This window comes from Erinaceus europaeus, chromosome 6, assembly GCF_950295315.1.
Source record: "Erinaceus europaeus chromosome 6, mEriEur2.1, whole genome shotgun sequence".
Lineage (NCBI taxonomy): Eukaryota > Metazoa > Chordata > Mammalia > Eulipotyphla > Erinaceidae > Erinaceus > Erinaceus europaeus.
The window spans coordinates 34,897,638-34,919,072 of record NC_080167.1 but is presented as its reverse complement, the minus strand read 5'-3'; the positions used below and the strand labels follow the sequence as shown (position 1 = coordinate 34,919,072).

General features: G+C 38.9%; 1 protein-coding gene and 1 pseudogene across 1 annotated transcript in view; both read left to right on the top strand.

Annotated features, from left to right (window-relative positions):
* The window catches only part of GALNT2 (polypeptide N-acetylgalactosaminyltransferase 2), a 291,717-nt gene that overhangs the window by 117,720 nt on the left and 152,562 nt on the right, over positions 1-21,435 (top strand). The gene's annotated exons all lie outside the window — the stretch shown is intronic.
* On the top strand, positions 17,128-18,938 carry LOC103124407 (cytosolic 5'-nucleotidase 3A-like; annotated as a pseudogene).

The window sequence follows — 21,435 nt, the reverse complement described above, 5'->3', positions numbered from 1 at the left end:
AATTCCTCTTGTCTGTGGTCTGAGGTGTGTGATGAAGTGTGTGATAAGGTGTGTTCTTCTGTGATCAGAAGGTGACTTTGAATAAGTGAATCTGCGGCCATGTGGCCCGTGGTTAATGGAGGGAAGTACTGGGGTTTCTGTGGGCCTGAGAGTCAAGAAGGAAAGAACCAAGTCTGAGTTTCCCCCTTATGCTCACCTCAGTTGAGAGAGACTTACCAAGAGGCTGTCTTCTTAGACCTCCATCCAAGGAGGTGGTTCTCCCTAAGCTCTATCAGGCTTACACATGGTCCCAACAGTTTGTATTGCTACCACCACGAACTTGGTTCCTGGGTTATCTTTCCCTCCCACACGCTAGCCCGACAACCATCTTTTTTTCTTTTTCTAATCAAGCAGACAACATTGCTGATGTGGAGTAAAGATATGGGACATAACCAGGCAAATATCACTTAGCTCCAGGCACAAAAATGGATTCTACTACCAACAGCAAGCTGACTCTACTTTTTCTTTGATCCTCTTTTCACCAGAGATCTCTTAGAATAAGATCTTCTGGGGAATGGAATCATGAGGAAGTGCTAGCTTACTTTCTGTCTTTTTAAAATTATCTTTGTTTATTTGATAGAGACATCCAGAACTCGAGGAGGGGGGTAACGGAAACAGAAAGATAATCGCAGCACTGCTTATCTACTCATAAACAGGATTCCCCCTGCAGGTGTGGGACCAGGGGATTGAACCTGTGTCCTTGAGTATTGTAATAGGTGTGCTCATCAAGGTGCACCACCATACCATCCCAACTATGGAACTGCCAGCTTTCCAGGCCTGTTTTGCTTGATTTTGCTCTCCACTCTAGGGAAGTTGATTTACATGACTTCCATTCCTTCTTTTTGACAGAGTAACTGTTCAGTGCTTTGATGGAGTGAGGCAGAAGTAACAGCCCCCAGGAGTTGTGGAGTAACACCTATGTAGATAATTCTCCAGGACAGCCTGTCACCTGTTAATGATCCCTCAGTACTTCCTCTCCTCCTACTGAGGACTCCTCCAGCCAGTGTCTGTGTTATAGCAAAAGGATTCTATTAGCATTAGTATTTTTACATTAGTACAATAATGGTACAAGCATTCTACTAAGAGCCTACAGAAATCCTATGCAGTGACCATTAACTTTTTTCCCCATTATATAGATAAGTGTCTGAGGACTTAGAGCATAGATCTCCATTAGTTCTCATATCTCCCCAAGTCAGAGATCACATATCATTCCTATACTTAACACAGAGATTATTAAGGACAAAACCTGAACATGTACAACTGTGGATCTGACGTATAGTAAATATTTAAAATAATTCTTTTTTTTATATTTATTTTATTTTATTTATTCCCTTTTGTTGCCCTTGTTGTTTTATTGTTGTAGTTATTATTGATGTCGTTGTTGTTGGATAGGACAGAGAGAAATGGAGAGAGGAGGGGAAGACAGAGAGGGGGAGAGAAAGACAGACACCTGCAGACCTGCTTCACTGCCTGTGAAGGGACCTGCCTGCAGGTGGGGAGCCGGGGGCTCGAACTGGGATTCTGACGCCGGTCCTTGAGCTTAGCGCCACCTTCGCTTAACCCGTTGTGCTACAGCCCGACTCCCTAAAAATAATTCTTATAAATACATTCTATCAGCTTCTAAAGTGACTTCTAAAAGTCAAAAAGCTCTCTTAACCTACTGATACATAGACTCTGATGGTGTGTTTATGTATAGTAATGTAGTATTCAAAATGGAGGCTGTTGGCTCAACTTGTGTGGGTGGCACTGATATTCATGCCATGAATAGTTCTTTTACCTAACAGCCCCCCCCCCCTTTGCCTCCAGGGGTTATCACCTGGGCTCAGTATCTATACTGCAAATCCACTGCTCCTGTGGCCCTTTTCTTTTCTTTTCCTTCCTTTTCTCTTTCTCTATTTTTTTTTGATAGGACAGAGTGAAATTGACAGAGGAGGGGAAGATAGAGAGGGAGAGAGAAAGATCCCTGCAGACCTGCTTTACCGCTTTTGATGCAAACCTCCTGCATGTGGAGAGAGCCAGAGGCTTGAACTGGGATCCTTGCACAGGTCTTTATGCTGCGTACTATGTGCTTAACCAGGAACACCATGCCCAGCCCCCTTACCTGCCCTTTTCTACCATAGTTCCAAGGTTTTTATAGACAATGCTATATTAAATTGGGTTCCTGCTTTCTGTAAAGTTTTTATTGAGGATCATGTATATTTTGTTGTATATCCTTGTCTAAATTATCAGTGCTATCCAACAAGTACAATACTCTGGATGTAGTGGCCTAAAGCAGAAATGGTTTGTGACTTCTCACAATTCTCTGGGTTGACTGGACATTGTTTGAGCTGTTCAGGGGTCATGTATAACTTGTGGTTAAGTGACAGCAGAATTGACTTGCTGGTCTAGATGACCTCACTGACATTTTCTGTGGTGTTGCTGTCCATTTGTTTGGGACACTTCAGCTCTACAAATAACTTATTAAGTTCCTATAGCCTAGACTACTGAGTTGACTTCAGGGAAGCATCTGGGAGTACAAATCTAGTTCTTAAGTGATTCTGCGAGTCTGAGAACTCTAAAAACCCTGAGAACTCAAGGTTACTGACATCCACAAGGGAAAGAATCTTCACTTGAGCACCCTCTGGGAGGAATGACAAAAAAATTTGGTCTTTTTAATCCACCACAGTTCTCAAACCTTTTACTTTCATGAGAACCATCAGAAGATTTTACTACAAATTCAGGCTCTCTTAAGGTTTTTATGCCATCACTTGAGTGATGAGCTGATACATATCTTGCAGTGAGGTTGTATTGAGATTTTTACTTGATCATGTTTAACTTTGCCTTTGGTAGATTGCTTGTATCCATTTCTTCTCACCATGACTCATTCTCATTACATCTTAATTTTTGTTACTGTTCTTTCTCCAAATTAAAGCTACAAATTAAATTTTAAGTTGACTAAGGAAGTATTTGTCTTTTTATTAGTGACTTAATATTGATTTACAAAATTTTGAGCTAACAAGGGTATAATTCTGCAATATTCCCACTACCAGAGTTCTGTGATCCCATTTCCTCCATTGGAAATTGTAGTAGTTCTCTCAGGGTCAGGCATATGGGTTGACTGTTATTTATGTAATCATGTATCTATATATATTTTTGTCCATTTTTTCTATAGCACTGCCTTCCTTTCTAAGTCACACCTACACCTATTGCTACTTCCAAATGTCTTTTCTTTTTTTCCTCTTCTCCAGGTCTTGATGGAATTGGAGCTCAGAACTCTGGTCATCTTCCCCTAACATTTTATCCCCTATGGCGGTATGGACCAAAGTTTTTTATGAGAGGTGGTATGGACCAAAGTTTTTTGTGAGAGTTCTGACTTTAACTGCTTCTCCATAGGGCATGGGGATTAGCAAGTCAGTCCATACCCTCAACTTGTTTCTATCTTTCGCTAGTGGGATAGGGCTCTGAAGAGGTGAAGTTCTAGGGCACGTTGGTGAGTTCGTCTGCCCAGGGCAGTCAGGATGGCCTCATGATAGGATCTGTCACTCGGTGGCTGAAGGTGGTAATGTATAAGGCAGGACAAAATGTTTAATAAGCAGGAACCAAAAAGTATGAATATAGCAGATGAGAATATGGATCTTAGGGTGGAAAGAATCTAGGAAGTTTATTTTAGGTGTGTTTCTAGGGACCCATGACTTCAGTGGTTTTTGCTTGAGTTTGGTAATTAACATTCTAGTAGACTAAAAATATATTGCCTGGAAAGATGGTGTCAGAGTTGAGAATAGGGTTAGAAAGTTGGGTTAGGGCAGAGAGTACCTTCCAAAGTTGAAGAAAACCTCTAAATAAAATTAACTGTTTACCCCATCAATCCAGGGCCCATATATATTTACATTTAGCACAGGAGTCTAACATTCTGAGTCCACAGTTCATGGCCACAGGTGAAAACATCCCAGGCTGCACTCATTTCAGGACCAGTCCTCTTAGAGTGATAGGACAGGATGACCCAGCCTCCATTAGGAGAGTGGGATAGTTCCTACCATTGCTACTTTATAGTGGGAACAAATTTCTGGATGGGCCAGCAAGAGGGCTTAGGCTGATATTCCTGATGGAAGTGACCACTGATGGTGGAAAGAGGCATTTATTAGATGTCTGTGGTCATCAGATCTTCACCACTTGTGAATCTTTCCCCTTGCAGATGGGGACCAGAGGCTCAAACCTGGGTTCTTGTGCACTGTAACATGTATGCTCAATCAGGTGTGCCACCACCTGGCTCCTCTCTGCATCATTTCTAACACTTATCTTCTCTTGTTTTTTTTTTTTTTTGATGGGGCCCATTCTTACAGGTGTGAGGTGGAATCTTAATGAGGTTTTAATTTGTGTTTCTCTAATGGAGTGAATTGGAGCATTTCTGCATATGTGTGTGGGCCATGTGTATCTTTTCTTTAGAGACCTGCCCATTCATATCTTCTGCTCACTTTTTTATTGGGCTGTTCTTTTTATTTTTCTTGAGCTGTATGAGTTCTTTATAGATTTTTGATATCAACTGCTTGTCAGACATGTGGTATGCAACTATATTCTAGTTGCTAGGTTTTCTGTTTGGAGTTTTCTTTTGATTTGTAGATGCTATTTAAGTTGATATAGTCTCCTTTGTTCAATCTTGTTTTTGTTTCCCTTGCCCATGGGGCGGAGTCTCCAAATATATCTTTAGTGTTAATGTCATGAAGTGTGTCACCAGTATGTTCGTCTATGTATTTTATAGTTTCAGGTCTTATATCCAGCTCTATGATCTATTTTGAGTTATTTTTGTGTATGGCATAAATTGTTGGAGTAGTTTCATTTTTCTACATGTAGCTGTTCAGTTCTGCCAACAGCAATTGTTAAAGAATCTCCCCCCTCCCAATTGGGCAGTTTTGTCACTTTGTCTTATATAAGGCTCCTGTCATGTGTGGGTTTAGTTCTGACTTCTCTGTCCTATTCCATTGGTCTATCTGTCCATTTTTGTTCTAGTACTGTACTGTTTTAACTACTGTTGCTTTGTAGTATAACCTGAAGTAGGACATTATGATGCTTCTATTTTTCTTTTTCCTCAGGAGAGTGTTTGCCAATCATAGTTCTTTATAATTTATAAAAACTATGGTTTTTGGGGGGTCGGGCGGTAGTGCAGTGGGTTAAGCGTACGCAAAGTGCAAGGACCGGTGGAAGCATCCCAGTTCAATCCCCAGCTCCCCACCTGCAGGGAAGTCACTTCACAGGCAGTGAAGCAGGTCTGCAGGTGTCTATCTTTCTCTCCTCTCTGTCTTCCCCTCCTCTCTCCATTTCTCTCTGTCCTATCCAACAACCAAGACAGCAATAACAATGATAATAATAACCACAACATTGGTAAAACAACCAGGGTAACAAAAGGGAAAAGATGGCCTCTAGGAGCATTGGATTCGTGGTGCAGGCACTGAGCCCTGGCAATCACCCTGGAGGCCAAAAAAAAAAAAATCTTATTTTTTTTGGTGTTTTTATATTTCCACACAAATTTAATGATATTTATTTTTTCAATCCATGAACAGGAGATTTACTTTTATTTCTTTGTATCATCCTCTATTTCTTTTTTAACAGTGCCTTATAATTTTCTCAAAAAGGTCCTTCACCTCCTTTGTTAGATTTATTTCTAGGTATTTTGTCTTTTTTGATTTCGATTGTAAATGGGATTGTTTTCTTCACTTCCCTTTCCTCTGGCCCATCTTTTGTATAAAGAAATGCCATAGATTTATGAGTACTAGTTTTGTAACCTGGTACTTTACTATGAATTTATTGATGATTTCCAGTAGGTTTTTTTTGGGGGGGGAGAGTTTTTGGGGTTCTCTAGGTATAACAACATATCATCTGCAAATAATGATAATGTAACAGATGCATGTTGTTTAATCTCCTGACTTTGGGGGCAATTTCTTTGCATTTTGTGGTGATTTTTAGCATCATACCATCATGGTCTGAGAAGATGGATTTTATAATTTTAATATTTACACATTTGTTTAGGTTGTCTTTGTGATGTAGCATGTGGTCAATTTCTGTGAATATTTCAAGTGGTATGCTAAGATCTCCTACTATTATTGTGTTGCTGTTAGTGTCTCCTTTAAGTTTAGTATTTGTTTTTTATATTCGAGTACACCTGATTTGAGGCAAACATGTTTTTAATGGTTGTTTTATTGGATTAATCCTTTGAACATTATGTCATGTCCCTCTCTGTCTTTTCCTCACTTTCTTTACCTGTAAGTCTATTTTGTCTGAGAATGAAATAGCTGTCCCTGCCCTTTTTTCTGAATTATTAGCTTGGAACAGCTTGCTCCAGTCTGTTACACTAAGCTTACATTTGTCTTTGTATGTGTACTTCCTGAAGCCCGTCTTTAATTTATTTAGCTACTATGAGTCTTCTGACAGGTGAGTTTAGGCCATTCACATTTAGGTTAATCGTTAATATATGTTTGCTTACATCCATTCTGGTTTTAGCTTTATGGTTATTTTAAATTGTTGATTCTTTGATCATTTATTTCTGTCTTTAATTTAGTGTGGATGGGTTTCTATAAAGAGTTTATCACTGATTTTTCTTGTACTTTCTATTGATCTCTGTCCCTTGTTTTGTATTGTGATTACCATAATTAAAATAACTGTTACATAGTGTATCTAAAAGCCTTTTTTAAGTTGGTCTTGATTAATTAACATTTGCTAGAACAGCTTTGTCTATTTATACCCTCCTCTCCTCTTTCCTATTATATTGTCCTTTTTCTGTTTTTACTGTGTTCTCAGTTCTAGTATGCTGCTGTTCAACTCACTTTTCTTATTGGACTCCTTTCAGTAATTCTTGCAATATAGGGTTGATGTTGGCAAATTTCCTTAGCTTTAGAATATTTAATAAGGCCTTTATTTCTCCCTCATACTTAAAGGATAATTTTGAAAAACATTAGATTTGTGATTGGAATTCCCTCTCTTTCAGTAATTTGAATAGTTCATTCCACTCTCTCCAGACCTCTAGGATTTGTGAAGAGAAATCCTATGAAAGCCTGATAACTCTGCATTTGTATGTCACTTCTTTTTCCTAGCAGCTTGTCGTACTTTTTTTCCCATGTCATTCAGTTTTGATAGTTTGAAAATGATATGTCTTGGTTTTAATCATTTTGCATTCACATGCCTGGGTGTACACTCTGCCTCCTGGGTACAAATTTTATGAAGATGATCTAAGTGGTAGAAATTCTCAACTATAATTTTCTGGAATATTGTTTCTGTTCCCTTCATCCTGTCTTCTTTTTCAGGAATTCCTGTCACTTTTACATTAGACCTTCTGATGGAGTCTGCAATTTCACAGTGTTGCTTCATTTTTTCTAAACATTTTCTCTTCCTCATCTTTAATTTGAAAGAGTGGATAATTGTATCTTCTAGATTAGATGTTCTTTCTTCTACATGAGTGATTCTGCATCCCTAAAATTTCTAACTGACCTTGTACTGCACTCAAAGTCTCTTTCACACTGCAAGTTCTGTTAGGAATTTTTCTCTTATGCTGTTTAATGAGCTCTGATTGAAATTCTTCTTTCATATTTTCTAATATCTGTTTGGCACTCTTCTATTTTGGTTCCTACTTTCATAGTGAAATTTTCTTTTAACTCTTGAATATTTTTCTCTATACTATGCTTAGATTCTTGGAGAATCCTCATAGTGAGCTTTCTGCAATCTTCTTCTATTAGTCCCTATATGTCTGTAGCTGCTTTGATTCCTTCTTTATCATTTCTGTCTGCCTAATTTGGCATGTTTGATATTTTTTTCTTCTTACTGTTTTTCTCTTTATACATTTTCTTTGCTGGTTATTGCTGGCCAGAAGGTGGTAGCAACACAATAGTGTTGTGCTCTCTGGGCTTCACTTTGTGTTATGTTAGGTGGTGGAGAGGTGGGGGCTTGGATAGCTTTTTTGTTACTTTTTAAAGAATTTTTTTTCTGTTTGTTTATTTATTGGATAGAGACAGCCAGAAATCAAGAGGAAAGGGGATGATAGAGAGGGAGAGAGACATCTGCAACACTGCTTCATCACTCATAAAGCTTTCCCCCTACAGGTGGGAATCAGGGGCTCGAACCCAGGTCCTTGTGCATTTTAATATGTGTGCTCAACCAAGTGCACCACCATGCAGTCCTTTGTTATTTCTTTGAGCTGTATGATTTTTCCTTTGGTATATGGCCCTCTGTAGGATTTCAGTCTGAAACCAAGTTTCAGGGGGTTTGCTGCTAGGCTGCAGCTATGTTCATAGAAGCAGAACTCCCTTTACCATTTTGCTTTTGCCAGATGCTCCAAACTCTGTTTTTGGTGGCAGACTGGACTTCTTTTACTCACGTGCTCCCTGCTTTTATGTATGTTCTTGTTTGTAATTAGTTGGCCACTGCCCCCCAAGGTCTTGGACCAACAGATTAAAGGTTCCCTTCTCTCACAGTGCTTCTATCATGTGCTGTGTTGACTACTGCTATACATGGAGGAAAATAGTGCCACCCTCTGCTGGAGTACTAAACCCTTTGTGTTTGGTTTCAGGCTCCATCTTACCCCAACCACATGCCCATCTGAGGCTTTGGTGCTTTTTCAGATGTCTCAGCTGTAGTTGGTGAGCTTTGCTAAGTTGATAGTTATAGATATTTGTTGTTTTGGGGAAAAGTCTATTCTGTTCCATGCTACTCTATGGCTGTGCCTCCCACAAGTCTTTCTAAGGAAATATTTTTCCTTCCTTGTTTCCTTAATATTGATCTTCCTTTTATTTTATATTTTGTTGGGCTGGCTTTGTGGATGGGAGACAGATGACCAGGGTCTCATGGCTGGGCTGTAGGCAGTATCTCTTTATTCATGCAGAACGCAGCACAATCTAAGCCAAACTAAACTAAACTAAACTAAACTAAACTAAACTAAACTAAACTAAACTGAAAACTCACAAACCTGTCCTTATATATACTGCCAAGTAGGGTGTAAACAGGATGTGACATAGAGAGGGTGGAGAGAAAAGTGACTGGTGAAAATCAGGGTGTGACAAGGAGAGGGGGCCGAGCAGGCGAGAATTCTACCACTGAACCACCAATGCCCTGGAGAGAAGGTGGTGCTTAGTGAGTGATTTATGTAAATAGACCGCAGCTTTGAGTGGGATCAAACCAATGCCATACAGGCATGCTGGTGCTTAGTTAAGCAGGGGAGATTAAACCAAATGAAACAGAAGGGGTTTTTAGAAGCAGAATTAGAAGCATACCAACAATATTTCTTTTTAAGTTTTATATTTTAAGGTACTCTGTTCCTCTTGGGAAAGTATAGGATATAAACTTTTGGTAGGCCTCCTTAGAACAATTTTTTTTTTTAAAAAAATTTTGGGCAAGGGGGAGGTAATTCAGTTGATTTATGTACTTGCATTCCCAGAGGGCCAAGGTTTGTTTGCTTATTGCCATTGTAGTTATCACTGATGCTTGATGCCTGTACAACACATCCAGTGCTCCTGGCAGCCATTTTTCTCCCCCCCCCCCCACAGAAGATACTAATTTAGAAGGGAAGAGAAGATCGAAATGGAGAGAGAAAGAGAGTCACCTGCAGACCTGCATTTTCATAAGCTTTTTCCTTATAGGTGGGAGTAGGGTCTTGAACATGAATCCTCACACATGGTGATAGTATACTTAACCAGGTTTGCCACTTCTATGCCTACTTTCCCCAAGATTTAATTTCCAAATATATAGCACCACCTTATGACAGAGCTGAGTGATACTCTTGTCATTATCATGAAAATAAAGTAAGTCTTAAAAACAAATTCTTCATTTTTTAGTAAAGTTCTTTTGACACTTAATTCAGCTGTTATAGCACATTTTCAAAGTGTTGCAAAGAGGTTCCTACATCTAAATATATTGCATTATTCAAATGTTTCACATACTTTTTTTCTAATTCTCTTGAATCTAGCTTTTTGGAAAATGATACAGAGAATTAAAAGGGGTTAATAATTTGAAACATGGATTTAAATACAGAGTGTTTTTTTGTTGTTAGTCATACACACACACACACTTTAAGTTTCAGAACCAAGGACTCTTTAGAACTGAGCTCTTTTCTCTGTAATAAAATATGTCAAAAGGGATTGTTAAATTCTCAGGTCTTAATGTTCAGTAGAGATTTTTAAATACAATTGGAAAAAAATTCATAGGTCAGCATATCTAGGTACCTATAGTCTGAATTACTTAGACTGTAGGTCTGTAGTGAAGACTAATGACTAGTTATTAGTAACTCCAGGATTACCAGTAACTGATTACTGATTATCAGCAAACTTGAGTTACCCTTGTGTCTTAGTTTACTTTGCTGTCAAAGAAAAGTTGTAGCGTCAAATAAGAAACTTAATATTTTTATTGATATGTACTGTATGTCTGACGCTGCTAACAATATTACCGTATATGCTATCACAGCTGATTCTCCTAATGTCACCATTGGTAGAAAACATAAATCCTATTGTAGCAAACATTAAAAAAAAAAAGACATTTTTAGAGCCCCGAAACAGGGGCCCTGGGAATAGCACAGTTTACCATGTCTGAGGTACTGGCAGTCACCACATAGGAACATTACTCAATGATTCACCAGATTATAAGATTACAGGGGTATGGTTTCACACTCACCCACCACCATAGTTCTGTGCCCTCACCATCTCTTTCTCTCTTTCACCTCTATCTGACAGAAAACGAAAACGGGGCAGGGAAATAAAGAAAAGAGTTCTCTGGGAGTGGTAGACTTCTTCAGGAAAGAAACCCCAGTGAAGCCCTGGGGGCAAACAGAAATAAATAAATAATTTAAATAAATAAATAAATAAGTAAATTGTGAAGAGAAGCAAATCATAACGTTCCCATAATGACTAGAGATGAAGTGTATGAGCAGAAGATGGTGAGAAGCTGGATCACTGGGTAGAGTGCATACTTTATTATGTGCAAAAACCCAGATTTGACCTCCTGGTCATTACTTGGGAGCACTAGCACAGTGAAGTTTCAAAAGAGGTAGAGTAGTACTTTAGTGTTTCTCCTTCAAAGAAGAGTCTTCTGGGAGCAGAAGAAATGTGCAGGTGCAGAGCTCTAGTGATAACCCTTGGCAAACGAGACAGCAAACAAATACAAAAACAAAACAAACAACAACAAACCAACTTAATGGGTAGGGAGATTGACCCAGCCTCTAGTGTAAAGTATTTTTTGAAGTTGCATAAGAGAAGGCAAGAGTAAGGATGGTCAGTCCCCAGTTACTCTCTAACCAACTCTGCATACTTTATGCAGATGGTACTGTATTAGCTTTTCTTACTATCTACTGGGTGCTGCATGTGTTAGCCATTTCAGAGCTTCTCTAGCACTGTGAGTATAGCATGAGCTCTAGGCCAATCATACACACCCTGATGTGACACTGAACACATTGCCTTCTTACTATGTATTCTTGATTTTATCTTTTTGGTTATCTTGATTTTATCTTTTTGGTTATCAATTTTCTCATCTTTTAAATAAGAATAATAACTGAATAATAACTAAATAAGAATAATAACTGAATAATAACTGAAGTAGCATACATAAGCTACTCTGGAACACAGGGCATTTTTTTTTCAAAATATGTTTGGATTCTTTATTTTTATTGATTTGTTTCTTTGATCAAAGAGAGATAGAGACAGAGACTGACATGTGCTGCTTGTCTAGAGAGCAAATTTGTAGTTACTTTTGAACTCAGAGTAAGGGCTCAGTATACTTCTTAGTTTAAAAGTTTAGTGTAGGGACTCAGGCAGTGCAAAGCACCAAGGACTGGCTTAAGGATCCTGGCTGGAGCCCCGGCTCCCCACCTGCAGGGGAGTCGCTTCACTAACAATGAAGCAGGTCTGCAGGTGTCTATCTTTCTTTCCCCCTCTCTGTCTTCCCCTCCTCTCTCCATTTCTTTCTGTCCTATCCAACAATGTCGATATCAATAACAACAACAATAAAACAAGAAGGGCAACAAAAGGGAATGAATAGATAAATAAATAAATATGTAAAAAAATAAAATTAAAGTTCAGTGTAAGAAAAAAAAGCTATATATATGGACTGGGGAGATAGCATAATGACTATGTAAACAAACTCTCAAGCCTGAGACACTGAAGGGCCCAGGTTCAATCCTCAGCACCACCGTAAGCCAGAGCTGAGCTGTGCTCTGGTTAAACAACAACAACACACACACACACACACACACACACACACGTATAATTCAGTGTAGGGCTGAAGAGCTCACATGTGTTTCTAGAAACATTTCTTTTTTTTTTTTTTTGCTGCCATGGGTGTTGCAACAGCTTTGGGCAGGATTTATAGTTTTAGGCCAGACGTGGGCTGACTGCCAGGATGCCTTAATGATAAGAAATACTGCATAGGCTTGAAGTTCTAGTCTAAATTTGTCTATGTTAAAAATTACTATGATGGCGGTTTAAAAAACATGACAGAAAATTTGAGAAGTAGAGACTGCACTTTATCCCAAGTTAATCCAAATGGATATGTATTTTTATATGGTTATTTCACTGTACATAAAATTTTGTTTCCTTTTTCATTTAAAATAAGAATTTTGCATATGCCTATGTCATCTTCATAACCATAATTCTTAATGGTTGTGTAATATTCTTTTAAAGGACTGTAACATAATTTAACCAACTTTGTATTGGTGATTAAATAAAATATACATTATTTGGGGTGAATTTTTTTAAAGATAAATGAAGAGAAATGGGAATTCTGAGTTTAAAGGTTTTAACTTTTTCTTGCTCTTTAACTGTGGTACCAACTGGCTTTCCAGTGGGGTTAAACTCATTTGCACTTTATCCTTTTGAAGTTCAAGTTTTCGTCATAGGCAAACATGAAGAGTAAGAACACTGTGCTAGCTCAGTGCTCTTGGGGAAGTGTTTAGTAGTCCCCCCAGTTCCATTTCTCCCACTGGATCCCTTGACTATAACACCAGTAATTTTGCACATTTTCCACTTGCATTCTAGCCATAGACCATCTTGGAGCCTTTCTTATATCATTATGGAATTTGGCTCTCTCTCAGAAATTTGTCAAACTAGACTAAAGATCTGAGATTGATTCATGGAAGTTCTCCATCACTTTACTCTTTTTATTTAAAAGATAATCTTTTATTTATTTATTATTGGATAAAGACAGAGAGAAATTGAGAGGGGAGGGGAGATAGAAAGGGAGAGAGATACCTGCAGACCTGCTTCGCCTGTCATTTAGCTTTCCTCCTGCAGGTGGAGACCACGGACTTGAACCTTGATCCTTGTGTACTGTAATGTGTGCACTTAACCAGGTGTGCCACCCCCTGGTCACCACCACTTTATTCTTTTGACTGGTTCTGACTCAAGTGGTCACTGAAGGAGCCAATATTTTTGTGGACCTCAGGTACCCACTGGTAGGAATTTAACTCAGTAAACAAATATAAGATGGTGACACCTACTGTTGCTAGGGTAGTATTGCAGTGCAGTTCTATAAGCCCTGCAAAACCACTGAGCCCAAGAAGTGGAGAAACCTTTTTGCCCAGAGTACACAGAAAGCAGGGTGCTGCTGAGCATGGATGAATCCTGATAATTATTGGATTGGGAAAAACTGGGCAGTATAAGTATGAACTTCTCCATAGTAACACTTTGCTGTGCTACCTAAGTCCTTTCCCACCACATTTTTTCTCTAATATGTTGAGAATTATTACTTAAAAAAATTTAAATATATTAAATTTTCACACAAGCCCAGGGGAAAGACTTTTCTTTAAAATATACTTTTCTAAAATTTTTTTCTAGCCAATTTTGCTGAAATTGGTAATTTTCCTGAAGAAGAGGACCTACTTTGATAATTGTTGAGAATCCCAGAATAAGAAGTAGAATGGCAGTTAAGAAGGGGCTTTGTTTGGGACATTCTAATAGGAGAAGCTGTTTATAGGAAGAAAAAGGTGGAAAGAGTTAATAGTTAAGAAATGAGATTATAAATGGTTCCTAAAAGTGGCAAGTGCTCAGCTAACTTTTGGTTACTAATTCTGTCATGCTGTATCCCTATATTAAAGAGCTTTTGCTACCTTTGGAAATGTTTTAGACCTGACCCAAGAGCTGACTTGCTTCACAAAGTCAGAGGAAGAAGGAAAAGCTCCATGTTAACAGTCTGCCTTATGTGCTACCCTGCCCCCCCTGTGTCCTTGTTCTCCCCCCCACACACACACACACACACTGCTTTAGTCATCTACTGTGGAGTTTAGCATGGATTAATTGCTCTTGAAAAGTGGTTTGTGCTGTGAAACATTGCTTCTAACTGTTGTTCCTCAGTGTAAAATTAGCTTAAAAGTCAGCATTATTCAAAAGATTCACACCTGTTTCCCTGAAGGGAGAGGTAGTGAGGAATGTTAAGACTGCTATGCAGAATTCACAGACATCCTAGTTGATCTATGCTGACACAGGAATGTTTAATGTAATTGTTTTCCTTTTATGTAAATATAATCTATGCACATGTTTATTTTAAACTATTTTAAAATTTATTTTAGAGCAGGGTTTTTTTTTATATATAGAAAAAGGAAATGCAGAGAGTTCCCAGACACCTCGCATGTAGTTTCTCCTAGTACTCCATTAGTGTACCATGAAATTAAAGAACCCATATTGGTATGTTACTAACATACTATACTTCTATATTCAGATTTCCTAAGTTTTTTTTTATTATTATTTTTTCTTTTTTATTTAAGAAAGGATTAATTAACAAAACCATAGGGTAGGAGGGGTACAATTCCACACAATTCCCACCACCCAATCTCCATATCCCACCCCCTTCCCTGATAGCTTTCCCACTCTATCACTCTGGGAGCATGGACCCAGGGTCATTGTGGGTTGTAGAAGGTAGAAGAAGGTCTGGCTTCTGTAATTGCTTCCCCGCTGAACATGGGCGTTGACTGGTCAGTCCATACTCCCAGTCTGCCTCTCTCTTTCCCTAGTAGGGTGGGTCTCTGAGGAAGCTGAGCTCCAGGACACATTGGTGGGGTCTTCAGTCCAGGGAAACCTGGCCGGCATCCTGATGACATCTGGAACCTGGTGACTGAAAAGAGAGTTAACATACGAAGCAAAACAAATTGTTGAGCAATCATGGACCCAAAGCTTGGAATAGTGGAGAGGAAGTGTTAGGGGGATACTCACTGCAAACTCTAGTGTACTTCTGCTTTCAGGTATATATTTTGCAGTAGTTTATGGATATGTGTGAACATATGCTCTCTGTCACAGAAACTGGTGTATATCTAGGTTTTGGGACTTTGTTAGAAAGTGAACCACCTGAGATGAAATTAGAGTGTACTATAAAAGGAAAGGTCTCACCCGAGTAATGAAGCTGAAGGGTTGTCATTCCACACGTGAAGTCTCTGGACACAGTCTGAGCTGAAGCATGTTGAGGTGGCAATCGTTGTGTTAGATTTCCTAAGTTTTTCATTAATGTCCCTTTTTCTGTTTCAGCATCCAGTCCAGACACCACATTACATTTAGTTATCATATCTTCTTGGCTTTAATTATTTCTCAGCCTCCACTGTGTTTGATGATTTTGACAATTTAAAGAATACCAAGGAAGGATTTAATAATATATCTTTTACTTGAGGTTTGTTTCATTGTGTTTCCTATGATGAGACTGGAGATATGGGTTTTGGAGAAGTCCACAGAAATAACATAGTGAGTGAGTTGATGTGGAGAGGAAAGGAGGAAAGTCAGAAATTTAGAAGCTGAAGTAGTATAATAGAGGCATGGTAGAGTCTAGACCCTCTAGTTAGAATAATACAATTTTAATTTTACCAGTAGTAAGATTTAGTGTATAACTTGTATAAGGCAATATAGTTGAATGGAGCCCTGCCTCTCATGTATTCTACCAGGGGGTAGAATAGAGGGTGTTTTGTTTTGTTTTAACTTTTTGTGTTACATTTGGATAATGAAGGCCTAGAAGCAACCTGTATGCCCAGATACAGGCTGAGATAAACCAGGATTGATTTCCTGTCCTGGCCTTCCGTAATTCTGTTTTTAGAGATTCTAGATTGAGGACACTGAGTAACTGATTTAATCTGTGATTTGAATGGGAAGATTTTTTTAGTCAGTTAAGTTGATTACCTTAATTGATAGATTAAGTTAATTGTGCATGGAGGGATTATGCAGGTTACTCTCTGTTAGAAAGGTAACAGATTATTTTTTTAAAAGATTTTTTAATATTTATTTATTTTCCCTTTTGATGCCCTTGTTGTTTAACATTGTTGTGGTTATTGATGTTGTTGTTGATGGATCGGACAGAGAGAAATGGAGAGAGATTGGGAAGACAGAGAGGGGCAGAGAAAGACAGATACCTGCAGACCTGCTTCACCACTTGTGAAGCAACTCCCCTGCAGGTGGGGAGCAGAGGGCTCGAACCAGGACCCTTCCGCTGGTCCTTGCGCTTTGCGCCACGTGCGCTTAACCTGCTGCGCCACCTCCGACTCCCAGGTAACAGATTATTAACAGCAATAATGTGACTTCAGTTCAAGTGAGTGTTTAAAACTCCCAAGCAGTCTCATTTCTCACTCACTCTCTACCTGCTTCTCTTCGAGGGTACACAGTAAAATGTATGAAATGGTCTGTGACTTTGAGCTTGCATTAAAAAATTGCCACATCTTATTTTAGATTTTGAAATTTATGAGCTGAGTTATGAATGTGAACCTTTAAGTATAGATGAAGTCAGTGATTCTTAACTATGTTAGAGCTGCCCAGGCAGCTTTTAGAAAACACTCAAGGCTTTGTTCTTAGAAGTTGTGATTTATTTGGTTGAAGCAGGATGGGGCCTTGGAGTCTGCCTTTCTGTCATGTTCCCTTACTCACTGCTCTGTTCTGGTCCTGGTTCTTAGTCCCTTCATCTTGTGATTTGTATCTGAGTAAAGGGTTTAGAAACTGTCAGAAGATTGCTATTAGAAACTCACCATGTGCGCCTGGGCTGCGGCCGCCTGCCAAGTGCGCGGAGGAACCCAGCGGCGCCCATGGACCGCGGTGGTGCGGTGGGCGCGGTGGCGAGCGCCAGTGTGTGCGCCTTGGTGGCAGGGGTGGTGCTGGCCCAGTACATATTCACCTTGAAGAGGAAGACCAAGATCATCAAGATGATTGAATAACCAAGAAATGGCTACTCAGGAGTGTGCTGTGCGTGTGAAAATGATGCCAGAATTCCAGAAAAGTTCAGTTCGCATCAGGAACCCGACACGAGTGGAAGAAATTCTCTGCGGTCTTATTAAAGGAGGAGCTAGTGCTAAGCTGCAGATAATAACCGACTTTGATATGACACTGAGTAGGTTTTCCTACAATGGAAAGAGATGCCCAACATGACACAATGGAATTGACTACTGCAAGCTGGTTTCAGATGATTGTCGACAGAAGTTGCTGCAACTAAAGGAAAAATTGAGATCGATCCGCATATGACCGTAGAAGATAAGTTCCCTTACATGGTTGAGTGGTATACTAAGTCGCATGGTTTGCTGGTTGAGCAAGGGATCCCAAAAGCTAAAATTCAAGAAGTTGTGACAGAATCTGACATTATGCTCAAGGAAGGATGTGGGAATTTCTTCGATAAGCTCCACCAACGTGACATCCCCATGTTCATCTTTTCGGCTGGAATTTGCGATGTCCTGGAGGAGGTGATCAGGCAGGCTGGTGTCTATCATTCCAATGTGAAAGTAGTTTCCAACTTCATGGATTTTGACGACAATAGGGTAGTGAAAGGATTTAAAGGAGAACTAATTCACGTATTTAACAAACATGGTGCCTTGAAGAACACAGAATATATTTTTTTAAATATTTATTTTATTTATTTATTCCCTTTTGTTGCCCTTGTTGTTTTATTGTTGTAGTTATTATTGTTGTTGTCATTGGATAGGACAGAGAGAAATGGAGAGAGGAGGGGAAGACAGAGAGGAGGAGAGAAAGATAGACACCTGCAGACCTGCTTCACCGCCTGTGAAGCGACTCCCCTGCAGGTGGGAAACCGGGATCCTTATGCCAGTCCTTGTGCTTTGCGCCACCTGCGCTTAACCCGCTGCACTACAGCCCAACTCCCGAACACAGAATATTTTAATCAACTAAAGGACAGTAACAACATAATTCTATTGGGAGACTCCCAAGGAGACTTAAGAATGGCAGATGGAGTGTCCAATGTTGACAACATTCTGAAAATTGGGTGTCTAAATGACAGAGTGGATGAACTTCTAGACAAGTACATGGACTCTTATGATATTGTTCTAGTAAAGGAGGAGTCACTGGAGTTGGCCAACTCTATCCTACAGAAGATTCTGTAAACAAGCATTTTTCAACATCTCTCTCCCGTGGGTGCAGTTTATACAAGGACAGATCAGTTGCTTGTCTTGCTGCAAGACTCTTTATTTATAATATATTCTTGCTCCTGAAGTCTTTTCTCTCCATGACTGAAGGACTTTGAGACACGTTGAATCCATCAACTAGAAGAAGCTCCTTTTTCTCTCCTCCCAGCACACTCACCATATTTTTTTAACAGATTAAAAAAAAAAAAGACTTACTTAAAGCCAAATTTTGAAAAATAACTCCCTACATTTTCAGAATGAATTAGTTTAATGTTATCTGGAAGTTTTTAAAGAATCTTTTTACACTGGGAAAACATTGAAATTAAAAAACTTTATGAAATGCTAAAATAGCTATAAGATTTTAAGTTTTTTTTTATTTTAGTAAATCACACTGACAGTATCATCATCTTTGGAAATTGTATTAATGTTTGTTTGTCTGGTGTGGAAAAAAGTCAATATTTACCAGAAAATATTGACACTTGGTGTATGAAAAATAATGCTGTTTACATGTCACTAATCATTACAAGATAGTCTTTATTGAAGCACTGATATTATAAGCATGGAATGAGAAACATTTTAAATTCTATTGTCAAGACTGTTATTTTCCTTTCATCCAAAAGATGTTTGCTATGTACCTACAAAAAAAAAAAAAAAGAAAGAAAGAAACTCACCATGAACTATTCCTACTCTAGCTTTTTCAATCTGCTATCCTTAGTAATAAACTGGGGAGTGATGAAGGGTTGTTTCTCACTGGTCCCTGACACAAAATGCAGTAAGTGACTGAGTCATACATGCTTCTGGTCTTAAAGGTATGTTATATCCCCTTCCTAGTCTAATTAAGAAGAAAGATAAAATTCTACTTCTTAAAACTAAATTATCACTTTCATTTATTTCAAGTTATCGCTCTCCTTTGTATACTCATATTTACATCCCAAAACCAACTTATTTGTATAAATACATAGCTATCAATATTTGCGTATTACAGACTTTGAATAGAATTTGTTTTGCAGGGGTTGGGTGTATTCATAGCCATTCTTTCCTCAGGACTCTTTCCCAGTGATTTAAAATTACCTTTGTAGATTTGTTAACAGCAAGTTTCTTTTCCCTGTTCTATGATGATGGAACACCAATCCCAAATACAGAAAGAGAAAACAGTAAAACTTGGACTGGGTTTGGACTCTGAGAACAGACAGGAAGGAAACTGGGGAGGAGGTGTTGGAGGTACTGGTGCATGATAATAGAGAAGGACCTAAGTTGGGGGTGAGAGTATCTTATAGATACCTATCACAAGGAGATGAGAAACTGTACCCATGTGTAAGTAACTGTACTATAACCATTCATTAGCTTCCCCTCAATTAAAAAAGAATAAGACATACCAAATAGTCCTTAAAATTGCTCTATGGATCACTTATAGTAAGAGTACTGGGTTATAAGAGGTCTTGGTCCACTATATATACTCTTAAAGGTTTGCTTTTAAATGAACATATTAGTTCTTAGTGTCTTAACTGGTAGTATGCTCTTAAGAAATAAGCTATGGAAATAGCAGTTTTTACAACTTTTTAAAACCTATATAAGAACCTACCATTTCCCCCCCCAGAACTTAAATATTGCTCTATTGTTTGGTGAAAAGTAGACAGTCAGTGAGAAAAGAATCAAGAAGTCTTTGAGCCCCCGGCTCCACACCTGCAGGGGAGTCACTACACAGGCAGTGAAGCAGGTCTGCAGGTATCTTTCTCTCCCTTTCTCTGTCTTCCCCTCCTCTCTCCATTTCTCTCTGTCCTAACAATGACAGCATCAATAACAACAACAACAATAACAAGACAACAAGGGCAACAAAAGGGAAAATAAATTTTTTTAAAAAAGTAAAAAAAGAATCAAGTAGTCATTCAGGTGGTTCTTCTGGTAACTTAATCTGCCTCTTATCCTATTCAGCAAAAGTAAAAAAATGTATTTCAGAGAGGGGAAAATTTTAAAACCCTGTTTTCTCTTCTTCTCCCACAGTTCTTCTTCTTCTAGCGTTTGCCATTCTGCCGTTCTCCCACAGTGATATATACATATATATCCTCCAGGGTTATTGCTGGGGCTTGGTGCCTGCACCACGAATCCACTGTTCCTGGAGGCCATTTTTTTTCTCCTCTGTTGTCCTTTTTTTTTTTTTTATAATCCTTGTGGTTATTACTGTTGTTGTTATTATTGTTGTTGTTGGATAGGACAGAGAAATTTAGAGAGGAGGGGAAGACAGAGAGGGGGAGAGAAGGACACCTGCAGACCTGCTTCACTGCTTGTGAAGCGACCCTCTTGCAGGTGGGGAGCCAGAGGCTTGAACCAGGATCCTTGTGGTGGTCCTTGTGCTTCATACCATGTGCGCTTAACCCGCTGTGCTACCACCCGCCACCCTCCAGTGATATTTTTATCTTTGTTAGAAAATACAGTGCTAGCCATTTAAATTTTATGAAGATTGCATTTGGTGATTTAGTAATGTATGTTTAGTCTTTACTGTCTAACATTTATTTTTGTGGTATTTCATAATTCAGACATGTTACCATAGGAGGTAGTCATCTTTACATTGGTCTGTGAATAGGATATATATATATGAAGTGAAATATTTTTATTTTACAGACTTGTCCCCTTTCTGGCCCAGTTCTTATATTTCCATTGCCCCACAGTCTACACACCTTAGTAGCTGTCTATGTATTGCAGTTTTGTCTACCTTTGGAATATTCTAAATTCATCTCTGCCCCTATCAACCCTTTAACAATAAATGTAGTACTTCTGAAAACACTTAACAGTTTACCAATAGTCCTCTCAAAATATGGCTTCTAATTCCCTTCCTTTTGACTCATTTCTAAGGAAAAGAATACGATAGTATACGATTCCCAAAACTGGGTCATAAGAAATTCTAGTATCTTTTCTCCCTGTCTCTCCCTTTCTGCCCCCTTACTGGACCCTTAGGTAAGTAAGGCTAGCTGCCATATGTGAGAATGCACTGGAAACCCTACAGATGAGTCTGTGACTGAAATACGGGAGTATCCAGCCAGTAGCCATGTAAGTGAACATTCTTAGAAGTAACTCTTCCTGTCCAG